This window comes from Cnephaeus nilssonii, assembly GCF_951640355.1.
Source record: "Cnephaeus nilssonii genome assembly, chromosome: 8".
In the NCBI taxonomy this organism is placed as follows: domain Eukaryota; kingdom Metazoa; phylum Chordata; class Mammalia; order Chiroptera; family Vespertilionidae; genus Cnephaeus; species Cnephaeus nilssonii.
The window spans coordinates 74,909,739-74,926,918 of NC_137079.1; positions in this window are offsets into that span (position 1 = coordinate 74,909,739).

Sequence of the window (17,180 nt, forward strand, 5' to 3'; positions counted from 1 at the left end):
CTGGTGGAAGGGAAAGAAAACATTTCAGTTCTAATAACTCTTATTGAAATAGAATCTGTCTCCTTAAAATCACCCTTATCTTTATTGAAGAGCCAAATTAAGACCAATTTATCTATTGCATTAATTTGGCCTGATTTTTTTGCATAAACACAACAAGAATGGTAACTGACCGCCTTTGCTGGAATTTCATGATTGAGCCTCAATGTGCCCCTTAGTGCAGGGAAGCCAAGTCATCCAGCTGCTGTCAGGCCTGCTTGCAGTATCTGCTGGGTTAGGTGAATTCCTCACCTGCAGCAGCTCCACCCGGGCCCACAACCTAGGCTTCAAGGCCCATCTCAGCAACCCTCCTACTCATTGTGGCCTAGAGTGCTTGGGGGTTCTGCAGGGACACAGAGGCACCCTTGTTACTCCCATTCTATTCTGACTAACCACCAGCAATGGCAGGGTATGGGCCTGATGTTCCAGTGCCATCCATTTTCAGGGCTACCAAGCAAGATACCAGGCTTTCTCCATGGCACTCTTATTGGCTTCAAGTCTTCAGAGTCCAGACAGGACTCTTTAAAACATGACACTCCAGTCAAAGTTTTTGGTCAATAAAACCACCATTGGAAACCGGTCTTATTGAATTTATGCAAAGAAATGCATTGCCAAATTTTGGAGGGATAATATAGGGAGAAAAATACACTAACCTGCTTTAAGATCTTCTGATTTTCCTTGCCAGTCCTTTCCATGGACTCTTCAGAAGATGTAATATTTTTCCAAATGCAATATAACAAAACAGTAACTGTCTCCAAATGACAAGAAGAAATTTAAAATGACATGATTATGGATTTCATTATAATACAGATGACATGGAATGTTGTCCTTTCTGTAAAACCCAACATTCTATAATATTATAACTAATAACCATTAGTTATAACTGTATTTGACAAAGGTTCCTATGTACCTTCAGTATAAAACTTTTCTTCATGAGAGAGAAAACAAACATTCGAGGTATTTCAGAGCCTATTGGGATGATCTAAAGTGAATTCTAGATCAAGAGAAAGTTTCTTAAAATTCAAAACCTTGAAGGATTGTCAAACTTGATTTTACCAAAAGATTAAATATTAAAGTGTAATAGACAGGAACAGAGGCTAGCAAACTTCAGTTCCTATGATTAAAAGATGGTATTTTTTATTTATTAAATACCTGATTAATATAACATAATTATTTTACTAGAAAAGAACTAACCAAAATAAGGTTTATTTTCTAACTTCATTTGTCCTTGGGTGTGGGCAGCAAATGACACTAATTGGATTTCTCCCATCAGTCTCCCTGAGTACTTTGGCATAAGCTATTTACCCTCTGTTTAGGGAGGCAAAATGCAAATCATTGACTCTTAAGTGTCAGTAATTGGTTTAGGAAAGACAGAGTTTTCTAGATGGTTGCAAACTGCTGTTTTAATATCTCAGTTTCCCTGTTCTGCTTGTCCTGGCTTACTGGCCTGTATCATTTAATCAATTTCCTTTTAACATTTTTTAAATAAACTTTTTATAACTTCCACAGACATTCTTACAACTTTCAGAAGCATTCTTATAACTTCCAGAAATAACCACCTTTAGAAACCACCTTCTTTTTCCTTCAAAATGCATAACCATGCCTCAGTCCTTCCTTTCAGTATTTCTATTCTAATATTCTTTCTTTCTGTCATACCATCAGCAACTTGTACAGACCTTTTCTTTTTTTTATAACGTATTAGAATTCTTCATTCTTAGAAACCTTAATTTTTCAATGATTACCAAAAAGTAAACAGCCATCATTTCCTAGATTAACATTTATGAATGCACTTTATAAGGCACTCTTACTTTCAAGAAAATATACCTTCAATAAAGTATAAGAGACCTTCTGTAATAAAAGCTAAGAGCAGGTGAATTAAAACTTGTCTAGCAATAAATGTTTCAGTATTTTATGTTATTTTAAAATATTCTAGATGTTTATTATTTAACCCAGCAATGCTCTAAAGTCTTTAAGTTACCAAGGACTTTGGAAAACTATGTATAGGCATATGAGGCTGGAGAAAAGGCTGGGGGAGGAGGGAGCAGGCCCAGCAGCCTGTTCCCAGGCCTGTAGCCACTTGGATGTAAACTGCTGCATTCTTCCTTAGAGCTAACATCTGAGGTTACTGCTGTGGCTTCCGTTCCTGGCCTCCTGGGCCCGCCCTTCCCTAGGCCACTTGTTTTAAAATTGTGAACAGTATGTTAGTTTTCTGTTTTTTTGTTTTTGTTTTGCCTTTCTTATTTTATGTACATAGATATTCTGAGCCTCCTTTAACAGCTCTTCTGCACTTCTTTCCTTCTAGTTCTCTAGCTTTGCAGTTTTCTTGAGATGTCAGGCCAACTATTGGTGACAAAATTTAATTTATAATATTTCTTGGCCCAACAGGTCCCCAGGGTCTGGCCCAGAGTACTTTCTCATTTGATCTTTGAGTCTTGGTAAATTCAGTAGGCCCTTCTTTGCCTTGCTGAATACTGAAGGCCTTATTTAGGTTCCGAGTCCCACGGGGGCTCCCGGGTTTGGAGATCTTACATCTGCTGGGAGCACACCAGGGCCAGCCAGGTGCTCCCTTTCCCAGACAGCCATACCCGACTTTCAAATCACTCCCCCTTCTTTTAGTCTAGCTAGTCAGTGGGTCTTCCAGCAGAGGTTTTAACTCTTTTTTACTGCTCCAACTCCTTTCTCAGCCTAGAAAAGCTGTTTTCTGGTGAAACAGTGGCCTCATGGCGGTTGGAGCCTTATCAAGATAACTCTCCTCACAAGGGGGAGGCTGGGATTGTAAATCGCCACCTTGGCTGTTCCCTCAGATCGTCCCTGGGTCGCACGCACAGGGAGGGGAAGGCAGGACAAGGGTCTCATTGCCCTTGTGCTCTTTTAGGCTTCTCTGCCTTTACAGGGAGGAGGAGGACTGGCCCCTTCCTCCAATAGGGAGCACAGCCAGTCTTCTCTGGAGTGACTGGACTTTCATTATTAACGTATTTATAAATATTACTGAAAAGCTTTATCATAAATTCTTCAGTTTGGTTACATCTATTTATTATATCTTAACATCTTTGAGATTTTAAAGCCAATTATTACCCAAAGCATTAATCTTGTTACCCAACCCAGCCTGCATAGCTTACTTCTTATGTAATTTCAAGTATATTGTATTGGTCTAATTTAGTTCAAAAATATTCTTTTTAGGAAGAGAGAATAAATCTTTTGTCACCTCAGGGCCCTGGAGAAGTCACAAAGCTGTCTCTCAGTTAAATTCTTGAAATACTACATTTGGAAAAGCTGTCATGTGTACCCAATGTAAAGATTATCAAAACTTAAACCGGTTTTAACATTAAAGATTTGGTCTTGACCACAGAATTAATTATCCTCAGCTTGTCCATTAACTTTCTACATCCCAGTAATGTCACAGATGCGATATACTTTGAATATCACAGAGAAAACGCTGAGCGGACACACCTACAGATCGCCCATCCTCTTGCTGCCATGCCCCTAAGGTCAGCATTAGTTCTGCCTCAGCTGGCCTGCACGGGTTTGACATCACAGGCAGGCGCAGACTACCTGGTCCCTGTCCCAGTACCTGTCCCCATTAACTCCGAAGCTGCCAACCGGATGTTTAATGGACGTGATGCTGGGTGGAGCTTTGCAAATTTCTCCGCCCTGCTGAATTCATCAAGTACTGTCTCCCATCCTGCCACTTTTGGAACTAAAAGCCACTTGTCTGAGTAAAACTGCTCCTTTTTTTTCCCCCCTTTCCCCTCCCGCTTTGCCTCAGGTGGGGAAGATAATAGTTTGTTAACCACAAGCAGTCTTGGAATTAGCTGGCTTTTGTTTTAAACTTCCCTGGGTTGCAACCTTCACAAATTTTACACTTTTAAATTAACTTTAGAATCTTAAAATTTTAACCCAGCACAGCAAAATCATAAATCAGGGAAGAGCAAATTAACATCCCGAAAGGTTAGAAAGCCAAAATTACATTACAGGCATAAAGACAGAAATCTCAAAGCTAAGAGTTTCTGGCAGGCTAATACCCTGACAGAAAGAGCAAGATGTATCCCCAAAAATAAGGATTCTTGGCAGCTGCTAGGATGTCCTGCAATCTCTGTCATGTGTTCAGCCTCACCACACACAACTGGGCTTCCCCCAAAGCGGGACTTGCCCCATGTTTAAACAAATTAAACAACAAAGAGACATAAAACATCAACAAACACTCTCCTATAGGTATGCACAACATACTAAAAGTTCACACCAAGAGCAATGTCTTCTGTTCTTGGTTCGGGGCACTGCCTCTCCCCAGAATCTCAGCATTCTCTCCAATGATTTTGGGAGAATGTATTTCCCATCCTCGGCCATAAACTGGGAGATAAATGGGTTTATCCTGGACATCCAAGTACTGGGGTCTTAGAAAAGGAGAGAAAAGCCTGTGGACTGAAGGATCCCCCGTTCGATAAAATGTGAGTATTTAGGTAAATAGGTCTTGCAAGACCAGATAATTAAGGAAGGGGCATTGACCTGATTATAGGCTAACAAGAATGTGCATTAGGGATACTGACTAACTAGGTATAGAGTCAGGCTGCTGGTCTCCCCCCTAAAAAATATCTTATTTCCTCATCAGTTTAATGCAGTGGGCCTTGCCTTTTTTTTATTTTATTTTATTATTCCTTTGAAAGGTATTCGAGAATTTGATGAAAGCCACAGACTTGTTCCCAGGAAACTGCATATACTAGTAAACACACATATATGCAAAAATTATATACAATGTATTTTATTGAATGGAATATTGATCTCTTTTCAGAGATAGAATGTAAAATCAATTTCTACAAATAATTGCATCTTTCAATCTTGCTTTTTCATGAATAAAATAAGTGGTCATTTCCTTAAAAATTGACATAATTCCAAGTTATGCAGATTTTAAAAGTAAATCTTAATGTGCTTTGAAGCAAACCTTAAGGAAAAAGCAAAGTTTATTCAAAAAAAAAAAAAAAGGGAGCAAGAAAGAGGAAGGAAGAGGGGAAGAAAGGCAGAGAGGGAGGGAAGAAAAGAAGGAATATAATGGACTTTGATGTGTAAAACACTTGTCCAAGGATTACTTAAACATTTATCTTCATTTTTATGTCAAGAAATATAGAACACCCTGATTTCAGAAAGTGGAATCAACTCTCTCATAATTCACTTTGTCACATGAAGGTGGCCTTGTGTAAGGAATTACAGATATCATGGAATTCTCTATGTTGAATAGTTAAATTCATGTAACATCATTTTGTGATTTTCAAACCAAAGAAGCTATCATTGAGAAGGACTAATACTCAGATGCTACCAGTATCAGCAAGAACATTATAATGAATTCATGTTTTGATTCTAAATTCACCTGAGTAGCAGTAATGTTTAAAAAAGACTTGTAAAAAAATTTTTTTCCCAGATATCTGCAGTTTTCTGCTTACAGAAACATTCAAGCATTGCAATTCTTTTTTTAAAAAAATATATTTTATTGATTTTTTACAGAGAGGAAGGGAGAGGGAAAGAGAGTTCGAAACATCGATGAGAAAGAAACTTTGATCAGCTGCCTCTTGCACACCTCCAACTGGGGATGTGCCCGCAACCAAGGTACATGCCCTTGACCGGAATTGAACCTGGGACCTTTCAGTCTGCAGGCCAACGCTCTATCCACTGAGCCAAACCAGTTAGGGCAAGCATTGCTATTCTTAATTATAGACTGTAGAAACATTTCATTAACAGTACCTTTTTAATTGTATCGATTTGAGAGAGAGAGAGAGGTCCACTTATGTATGCATTCATTGGTTGATTCTTATATGTGCTCTGACTGGGGATCAAACTCACAACTTTGGCATATTGGTATGATGCTCTAACCAATGGAGTCACCTGGTCAGAGCTATTAAAATTACATTTATATAGTGTTTTTCATTCAACATTCTCTTCAAAAATGAGCAGCTTGACCAGAAATGTGCATACTCTTGTAGTGATGGACCTTAAGTTTGAGTAAAAAAAGAAAAAGTATCAATCACATTAATGTGGCCAAACATGTCTTCCAAATATGGCAAATCATGAATAAACTCTGTTCTGAAAGTGTTCTTGGAGTTACCTTTTCTCTCTTTTTCTCAAAAAAATAAAAGGTGAAATATTTGTTCTAATGTAAATCAGGTGCTTTAAAACTTACTCTATAGAAAATCAGAAAACTCTGGTGCAAAATAAATAATTTTATATTCTGCTTTCATTTCTTGATGAAACTTCAGAAAAACAGGTTAATTATGTTTAATTTCTGATGAAGTTATGACTTTCTCAGTGGAAAACAAGATTTGATGTCAATACAAACTGATGGAGGTAGCAATGAGTCACATCGATGTATGGAGCTTTTTTCTTCAATAAGCTATCAAAAATATCAAGCACCCTTCAGTATCCTCTTTTTCACTTTGCTTCCTTTGCTTAGATCATTCTTTTTGTAGATATCTGTATAGATCACTCACAACTTCCTTCAGATCACTGCTCAAATGTTATCTTCTTAGCAAGGCCCCACTCTTCTCCTTTTATAAAATGTCAATGAGCCCGCCCTCAGTAGCTAATACTCCTACAATGTACTTTACGTTCTCCACTAGCATATGACAATGTATGCTTTTTTATTTATTGCTTCTCTTCCATAGGGCTCTATATTCCACAAGACCTGATCTGTGGTAGTCTTGTTCACTTCTATTATCCCCAGGCCTGGAAGAGTGTTAGGCAATTTCAATGTAAATGTGTTGGACAAATGTTCCATCTCTGCAGATACCTGAATGTTGTGTAAGAATCTCTGGAAAAGGAAAGTTTCTGTTTTTCCCAGTTATTGGCCTTCGCTGCTTCCTCTTAACTACTGCTTGAGGCTTCTCATGAACACTCCTGGCTTTCCATCACCACTCTGCAAGCTGCTGTCTTCTCCACAGATTTCATTGTCTCCAACATTAATAAAGCCTATGCATTTCCTTTTCTAAGGCTATCCTAATGTGCTTTACTAAATATGTGATGCTTTCACAAGAGGATTCATAAAAGTAGAAGATGATGATTTTGTAAGAGTAGACAAAGAAAACTTGGCACACAGCTCATTTGTCATTATCTGTCTCAGGGGACTCTTGGCTGACTTCTTCCCTTGGCTCTAGCCTTCCCACAGGTTGGTACAATCTGTAATCTGTTCATCCTTTGATCAGAGCCTTTTCTCCTACCTCTTCTCTTTTCTGAGCCTCAACTACACCATGAATCCCAATATCAAAAAGCAAAACAAAAGATAACTGATTTTTTCTGACTAGATGGGTGACAAGTTAACATCCCTTAGCATTGAAAAACACCAGCTCAACAAACAGACTTCTTCATTACCTTATGTTAATTGTGAGTACAGTACAAATTAACTCCAAAGACTTTAGTCTTCCATAAACAAAGTGATTATTTGTTTTTTCTCTACCTTGATACAGCTTTCCTTCCAACATATCTTTCTCCCAGAATTTCCAAATAGTTGTAGTTTCAAAAACAATCTCAGTGATTTATCTCTCTCTTTGTCTTACAATACAGGGATTACCCTGGCTGAGTGCAAAATTGAGGGTAGTGAGGAGTAACACCAAAGGCACAGAAAAGATTGTAGTAATTGTAGTAAAAGATGACATTGTCTTGGACAAGAATGATGGCTGTGGTTACAAAGAGAAATGTGCAGGTTTGAGAAATATTTAAGGGGTTCAATTCATAGGAACTGGGAAGTAAATAGATGTAGAGTGAAGGCTGAAAGACATTGAGGAATCAAGGATGACTCTTGATTTCTGCCTCAGTAAATTTTTGGCAATATTCCAGTCTTTCCAATACAAGTGTTTTTAAAAAAACCACACAAAAAAAAACCACACACACACACACACACACACACACACACACACACACACAATAGTCCACAAATTCAAAGGAAACCTTATATTTGTAAGATTCATGCTTCCATTCATAGAAACCTTTCAACACAAAAAAGATTGTAGCTTCTGTGCCCCAGTTCAAAGATAAAAGTAAAACTAGATTATATGGACGCATCCTTATAATTTATTTCCTTTGAAGTTTTCTGCAAATTTATGCTTAAAGTAAACAATGATAGTTATCTTTAATCAAAAGGCAAAGACATTCATTTAATTATTGTCAGTAGGAAATAATTCTAGACATTGTAATATGGTTTTGATGATTTGATTGCACGTTACTTGATCAGACACACAAGGCAACCTAGACCTTTTGTCGTAAGAGGTATCCTTATAATACAGCAACAATAGTTTTAACAAAGACATATTTTAAAATAACGGGAAGAATTTAAACATTAATCTTTTTAAGCATATCTTTGACCTCTTGAAATATAGTTTATAGACCTCATGTCAGAACCTCTAAGTTCTAACCATGTGGAAGATATATTGTTTAGGCAGAGTTTGAAGATACAAGGGTTAATCAGAATGAAATTCCAGAGAACACAGTTGAAAGATTTGGGAGAAAAAGGAACAGTGGGCATGGCTTGTGGGGAACAAGTATCCAGCATATGGGGCTCAAAGGACTGGATAAACAAAAAGACTTAATTTGGTCGCTAACAAAGATGACTTGATGGGGAAATGCATGCTTCTCAGAAGATACAAAGGACTCGGACTGGTTGCAGCTCCAAAGAAACTCTAGTTTTTTTGTGGATAGGAAACTCTGGCCCTGCAGGAGTAAGCAAGGTTCCATATTGATTACTTGGAGACTTGGGAGCAGCTAACACATCTTGGAAGCATTTCAGAATTGTTTGATGCTTATTTTTTAATGTTTCACTTTGACCTCAGTATCCTCTGACAAGGAAATTTAAAGAAAGTACACTGGTCCTTGTCTTCATTCATCTGGAAACAAGAAAAATGGGTACCTGAAGAGACAATCAACAGAATTTCCCTTTCATATATATTACCAAAGTGCCTTATTGGATGCATGTCACTTTTTTTTTTTAATTCTCTTTTCATCCAAGCTTTCGGAAGTGATTACACCTGGTTTGTCAAAAGGATCCAGACATTTTCTTATCTCTTTTATATAGATAACAGACATTTCTTATGTTATTTTATATAATGACACTCAATTATTATGTTGTTCTTCTTTTATGCTGTTGCTCCCTGTTTCTTTCCTTATATACTTACCGTAATTTAAGAAGTTCATGTTTGCAAATTTGATTATTATCTCTCAGTAAGTTATAGTTGTAAAGGGAATAGGAATAATGCTGATTCTATTTCCTCTTATATCCCTAGTACCTAAACCAGTACCTAGCATGGGTAATTGTACAATAAAATATTTTTAATTGATTAAATGTATGCTTAAATAAATGTTTTGCCATTTTTCTATATTTCTTTACAGAATTTCTATGAAAAAATCTTTTTACCCAGCTATTGTGGCTCAGTGGTTGAGTGTTGACCCATGAACCAGGAGGTCATGGTTCAATTCCTGGCTGTGGTACATGCCTGGGTTTTGGGCTCATAGAGGGCATACAGGAGGCAGCCGATCAATGATTCTCTTCTATTATTGATATTTCTATCCCTATCTCCCGCTTTCTTCCTCTCTCTGAAACCAATAAAACATATTTTAAAAAATCTTTCAATCTGTCTTTATGGAAGGACATTTTCAATCTGTCTTTATGGAAGAACTTAACTGGGGAATCTGACCATGTCTACAAAGAACAAATTGTGCAAGATGGTTAACAATACATGTGTATGTATTTTATAAATTAAACATATCTTTTAAGTGTTCTTTATTCAAACTGGATATTTACATTGTCCGATTCTTACTGATATTGTGCAATTTTCCTTTTGGTGAAATAACTAAACTTCTGTCCTCCATTGCTGAAAAAAAGTCAGGTGTAGTTAGATCTTGGTTTTATTTCTGGCTTTATATATGACTTTGGGTAAGTCATAAGCTATGAGCCTAAGAAACCTCATGAGCTGTAAAACAAAGAAAGCTTACATGACAGTATTATACCCCCAACAGAATGTTATGAGGATGAAGTGAGATAAACCTTTTACTAAAAACTTTAATGTATAAAAACCACACACACACACACACACACACACACACACACAATTATTTCTTTTGATCTTGCTGTGCATATAGTTAATATTTAAATGATAACATATGACTATTTAAACATGAGAAAAATGGTGATGATAACTATTTGTTGGCATTTTAAATGTACTAAAAATTTGATTATGGTGGCTTTGTAGTATAACTTGAAATCTGGTATTGTGATTCCTCCAACTTTGTTCTTCTTTCTCAAGATTGCTGCGGCTATTCAGGGTCCTTTATCGTTCCATATAAATTTTTGGAGTATTTGTTCTACGTTTGTGAAATATGCTGCTGGTATTTTAATAGGGATTGCATTGAATCTGTAGATTGCTTTGGGTACTATGGACATTCTAATGATATTGATTCTACCAATCCATGAACACGGTATATTCTTCCATTTATTTATATCTTCTATTAGTATCTCTCTTTTCAATGTCCTGTAGTTTCCCAGAACTGGCACAAGAACAGGCATATAGATCAATGGAACAAAACAGAGACCCCAGAAATTGACCCAGGCCATTACGCTCAATTAACATTTGACAAAGAAGGAAAGAATGTAGAATGGAGTGAAGACAGTCTCTTCAATAAATGTTGTTGGGAAAACTGGACAGATACATGCAAAAAAATGAAACTAGACTACCAACTTATACCATACACAAGAATAAACTCAAAATGGATAAAAGACTTAAATATAAGTTGTAAAACCATAAAAATCCTAGAAGAAACCATAAGCAGCAAAACCTCAGACATATCTCCTAGCAAAATGTTTACAGCTACATCTCCTAGGGCAAAGAAAACTAAAGAGAAAATAAACAAATCGGACTATATCAAAATAAAAAGCTTCCTCACAACAAAAGAAACGATCAACAAAATGAAAAGAGAGCTCACTGCATGGGAGAACATATTTGGCAATGATACATCTAATAAAGAGTTAATATCCAACATATATAAGGAACTCATACAACTTAATAGAAGAAAGACAAACAATCCAATTAAAAAATGGGCAATGGACCTAAATAGACACTTCTCCAAAGAGGACATACAGATGGCCAAGAGACATTAAAAATGCTCAAAGTAATTGATCATCAGAGAGATGCAAATTAAAAGGACAATGAGGTATCACCTTACACGTGTTGGAATGGCTGCCATCAACAAATCAACAAATAACAAGGATGTGGAGAAACAGGAACCCTAGTTCACTGCTGGTAGGAATGCAGACTGGTACAGCCATTATGGAAAATAGTATAGAGTTTCCTCAAAAAATTAAATATGGAACTGCCATTTGACCCAGTGATCCCACTTCTAGGAATATATTCTAAGAAATCCCAAATACCAATCAGAAAGAATGTATGAGATATGTTCATTATTTCCATGTCTGTTCAATATTTCCATGTCTCTGGATCCACTCTGTTCATCAGTTTATTTTGTTCCTTAGATTCCACAATATATTCTAAGAAATCCCAAATACCAATCAGAAAGAATGTATGAGATATGATTCATTGTAACACAATTTACAATAGATAAGATCTGGAAACAGTCCAAGTGCCAATCTTGAGTGGATAAAAAAGCTGTGGTACATTTATACCATGGAATAATATGCATCAGTGAAAAAGAAGAATCTCTTACCCTTTGAGGCAGCATGGAGGGATCTGGAGAGTGAAATAAGTCAGTCAGACAAAGACAAGTATCACATGATCTCACTCATTTGTGGAATCTAAGGTACAAAATAAACTGATGAACAGAGTGGATCCAGAGACATGGAAATATTGAACAGAGTGCGAAATCTCAGAGGGGAGATGGGGGATGGTGGGTGGGTGGGCGATAATCAATCAAGGACCTCCAATGCATATATGTATGATCCATGGACACAAACAATGGGGCAGTGAGGGCCTGGGGCGGGGGGGGGGGGGGGCGGGTGCAGGCTGGCAGGGGTCAGTGGGGGAAAATGGGACACATGTAAATACTTTCAACAATAAAGAATGATTTTAAAAAATAAAAAATAAAATGTACTAAACATTGAGGTATATGCTTCCCATATATTTTATTTAATTTTCACAAAAACCTGTTAATTATTTTTTCCATTTCTACTTCCACTCTTACTCTCTCTTGAACGCACTCCCTGAAATAAGGTGCTGTATCCATCACTCCACTGAATCTTTTCTTCTCAGAGTCACCAATAGCCTCTACTTGACAATGTAATAGTCAATTCTGTCCTCATCCCACTCAACCCCTCCGTAGCATATAGCAGTAAATCATCCCCTTTCTCCTGAAGCACTTTATTTGCTTGACTCTAAGAAACTACCCTCCCATAGTTTTTCTGCATTTTCCTCATCTTCTTTACTTCTAAATATTAGAGACCCCAAGAAGTCAGACCCAGGACCACTTTTCTGTTTAATACACTCCTATAGGAATCTTACTCTATCCTCATAGCTTGAATATATTTATTCTCTGATAATATCCAAATTTTAAAATCCATTCTTGACTTCTCTCCTGAATGCATACCTTTATATCCGATGGTCTATTGAATATTCCTACCACGAATGGCTAAACATTAACTAAATTTTTATAGTTTCCCCCTTTTTAACCATTTCTTACTGTCTCCATTCACCAAGCTACTTCAATCCAAATCTTTGAAATCATTCTTATGTTTCTTCTCACAATTCACATTCAATCTGTAAGAAGTTATGTTGACTCTACTTTCAAATGCATGCATCTGACTATTAGCTGGTACCAAGTGTCATCTTCCTATTTTAAGCCACCAGCATCTCTTGCCTGCACTATTGTAAATGCCTTTGCTAGGTTGTCCTGTATCTACTCCTGGTTCCCTTAAGTCATATGGCATATAAATTCCCCTATGGATTAATCCCCGGTTATCTTTTAAATTCAACTCATAAGTCACTGAGCACCAGGCTCACAGATCTTCCTGATTTTTCTCAAATTTATCAGAGTATCCCAGATTGGGATATTTGCATTTGCTGTACTCTCTACTTAGAAAGTTCTTCCCCAAATATTCACCTGGATCACTGACTTATGTCCTGCAGGTCTCTGCTCAAATGCCATCTTCTCAGAGTACCTACCAGCTCCCAATCTTGTTTGCTCACTATTAGCTTATCCAGATTGTTTTCCTTGGAATAATTATTGCTATATGAAGTGACATTTTAACTATTTAATTTAAGTTGCATGAGAGTAGTTCAGTGTAGTATCCCAACAGTGCTTGACATATGGTATTGTAAAATGAAATAAAATTTTTATTTTGGGAGAAGTTTCAGAAGTCAATCTAACTTTTGTTCTTCAATAGGAAAGATAATTGAGACTCAGAGTACTCAAGTCACTGTCAAAATCACATAATTAGTAAATGATGCAGTTGGAATTTGAATACCAATCTGAGAGTAAATCCAGGACTTTTCACCACTATGCCCTTCTGCTTCCTTTTGTATACTATACTGACTTCACTCAATTTATAATTATCTTGGAAATTCAGGATCCCCAAAATTCCATAAACATTTTGTTATAATTGTTAAAATATTTGTATGTGTACTCACAATTCGGCATTTGTTGCTTTTCTAGAATTTTAGGTCCACACACATTCACACTCAACAGCTTATGTTTCAGCTTCCCTGAAGGGAGATTTAAAGAGGAGAAAAACACCTTCCAAAACACATCGATGCAAAAGATTGTTAAAAACAATCAATGACACATTGGATGAATGTACAGATCCTAAGAATTTCAGACTATAAAGTGAAAGTGATATAGCCAGGTGACTTTTATCTCTTTGATCCCATGTTCAAGTTTCACATAGGCCTGAAGCAATACTTAAACCATAACACCATTACAAGAGGAGCTATTGACTTCAGCATTAGAGAAGACCTAATGCCAGTTACCGAAGTCAGGTTTTACTGATTTTTAACATGAAAAAGATTTCTCAAAGAGGAGATCTAGTAGTTGTCTTTTAAAGATGCTTTTAAGAAATGCTAAATTTTCTCCTCTGTTAGCCATTACTCAGTTTCCATTTTGTTTACATTTACAGAAAAGGCTTGAATATAGAAGTCAAAGCATGCAACATTTTAAAATATGTGGATTTGTTTGTAGGTAGTTAGAGGCAGAGAGAGATTAATTTGTATTTTTCCACCTTTACTTCACTGGAACCCTCTGCTGCAGTTTTCACTTTTGTGGCTCCATGATATTGATATGTTATGGATTCTTCCCCTACCTCTGCTCAACTCCTTGCTGTTTCCATTCTTGGCTACTTTCCTCTTGATTTCAAATAATTATTGTGCCCCAGAGTTGGGCCCTCAGTTCACAACTCATCTCACTTGCTATATTCTTTGAGTTATCTTATCCAGTCTTATGGTTTCAGATACGATGTTTACCAGTGGATGCCTAGTCTAGGTCTCGAATTCAGGTCTGTGCCCTGAGCTTCAGACTTAAATAGTCAGCTACTAGCTGGGCATATCTACAGAAACATTTCACAGACACTCTGTTTTGCATGTTCTCCCTAAATTGGCTTCTTTTTCTTAGTTAATGGGTGGCAGCACCATTCTCCAAGTTGCTCAAGGTAGAACTTGTGTATCATGTAGAATTTTGCAGTCTCTCATCTCCATGAAATGCCAAATGGATCACCAAGTTCTGATAACTCTACTCCTAAACATAGTTTCAAATAATCATATTCATGAATATTTACTGTCACTGCCATTATCTTTCATCAGAATTGCTGCCTTCACCTCCCAAAAGGTCATTAGTACAAAATAACTTACAAGTTGTTAACAATGACTCTGAGACGTCCTTGAAGTGCTCCTGCCTGTCTCTGTCTCTGTTTCTCTTTGTTTTCATCACCTTTCACTGGACACTTAGGCACCACAAAGCTGTTTGTGATTGTCTATATCTAACAGATTGATTTTTCACTCCTCTGCCTTTGCCCATCTGTCTCCTTTGTATGGAATGGCCTTTCTATAATTTCATTCAGAAAGTTTTTATTAAACCTTACTGTTCTCTCCCTAATGACCCCCTCCCACAATCCTCCAATATAATTTTTCTGGTTGCTTTCTATAGTTACTCTTCCATATTGTTCTATAGTTATCAAATTCTCTATCTTTACCTCTGTAGATCTTCTGTACACACACTGTAAACTCTTTGTGTCAAAGACATAGTGAATACTCCATACATATTTGTTGAGTGAATGTCTGTGTTAGCTATCTCACTGAATTGGTAGCAATCTACCTGTACTTTACTAAAAGGGATTTTTAAAATAATTATCTCTCAAAACAGTTAAATTTTTATGTGATTCACAAATGGGAGTTAACCTTGGGTTATGAGCTATCAAACTATATGATGATATACACTTCTTATGATATCGGTAGCAATGTGTGGCCAATGGGATTACATTCTGGGTAGGAAAGTGGGATGTTGGATCCTAGGCCAGCACACTTGATCAAATCTCTTTGCCTCAACAGGTGCCCTTAAAGCTGTACCTCTCAGTATTATTTCTGGGCAAGTGTGGTTAAAAAATCTCCAACAACAAAAAGCATATACATGCTTTACATTTTTTACACTAAACCCACCATTTTGAAATCATAGGTGTAAAAATATAAAGTTGCAAAACAGATACATGAAGAATAGCTTTTGATATTACAAACATTTCTAGCTTTACTAAAGGTTCATTAAAAATTTATTTAAGTAGTGAGGTCTCAGTGAATAAAAAACTATGCAATTAAGAAACTATTCATACAACCTTTTAGGAACAGATAGGAAATATCAGAAGACACCTATTTAGATTCATAAATATACATTTCCTTATTAGTCTTTTTATTGCTATATGAATATACATTCAATATACCTTTTCACCATTGTTTAAATGTGATCACATTTATGATAAATCTATAATAATAAAAGCATAGTATGCTAATTAGACCAGACAGCTGAACAACTTTCCGGACGTCATTATGGATGTCCCTCCAGACGAAGCCATGGTAGCGGGGGCTGAGGCAGAGGTGTTAGGGGCCACCAGGCAGGCAGGCAAGCAGTTAGGGGCGATCAGGCAGGCAGGCAAAGTGGTTAGGGGCGATCAGGCAGGCAGGCAAAGTGGTTAGGGGCGATCAGGCAGGCAGACAAGCAGTTAGGAGCATCAGACAGGCAGGCAGAGGTAGTTAGGGGTGATCAGGTAGGCAGGTGAGCAGTTCGGGGCAATCAGGCAGGCAGGCGAGTGCTTAGGAGTGATCAGGCAGGCAGGCAGAGAGGTTAGGGCAACAAGGCAGGCAGGCAGGCCAGCGCTTAGGAGCCAGCAGTCCTGGATTGCGAGAGGGTGGAGGCTGGGCTGAGGGCCCCCTTCATGCACGAATTTTGTGCACCAGGCCTCTAGTGTTATATATTTGTATGTATTATGTATTACATTCATGTACAAAGTCATAAGCCTTTTAAAATGTTATTGTTCTATATTTACAAAATTTTATAAAATTCCCTGTCAATGTTAAAAACAACTTTAAGTAATAGATGTATTGAGGCATATGCAACATGTGCAATACTTGCATACATCATTAATGTGTATTATAAAAGAAAATTATTGGAGTTTACAGTATGTGTTGTCATTGACCATTTTTAACCCCAAACTCAAGAAGCTTCCTGATTATTTTCTTTGTCAAAAAACATCTCTCTCACTAGGCCTGAAGGACATCTATACAGTTGTAAATAGTGTCATAAGGATGTCACACTTGACTCGGGTGGATCAACAGCCATTATTCCTCCCATTTATACTCATTTTTAATGATAAGGAACTGAACCTGACAGTATCATTGTGACACTCAATCTGCAGACTGAGAGAGCTGGTGTTTATCCCTATCTCACTGGAGACATTAGCATGAATGAGCTGCCTCCTGCACTGCCTGGTGCCAGCTACAGGTCACACTGTTGTATAGGCAGGCGTCTCTTGGGTGGGCCATACCTGCTCTATTTCCCAGACAACAGCTGGCCCAGAGATCTCACACTATTAACATCAATGTGAACTGAACGCCAGCTACCTGTGTAACAACCTCAGGACTGGAAGCATGGCATCGCTAGCAGAACCCATGCATGTTACCCATAAGGAGCTG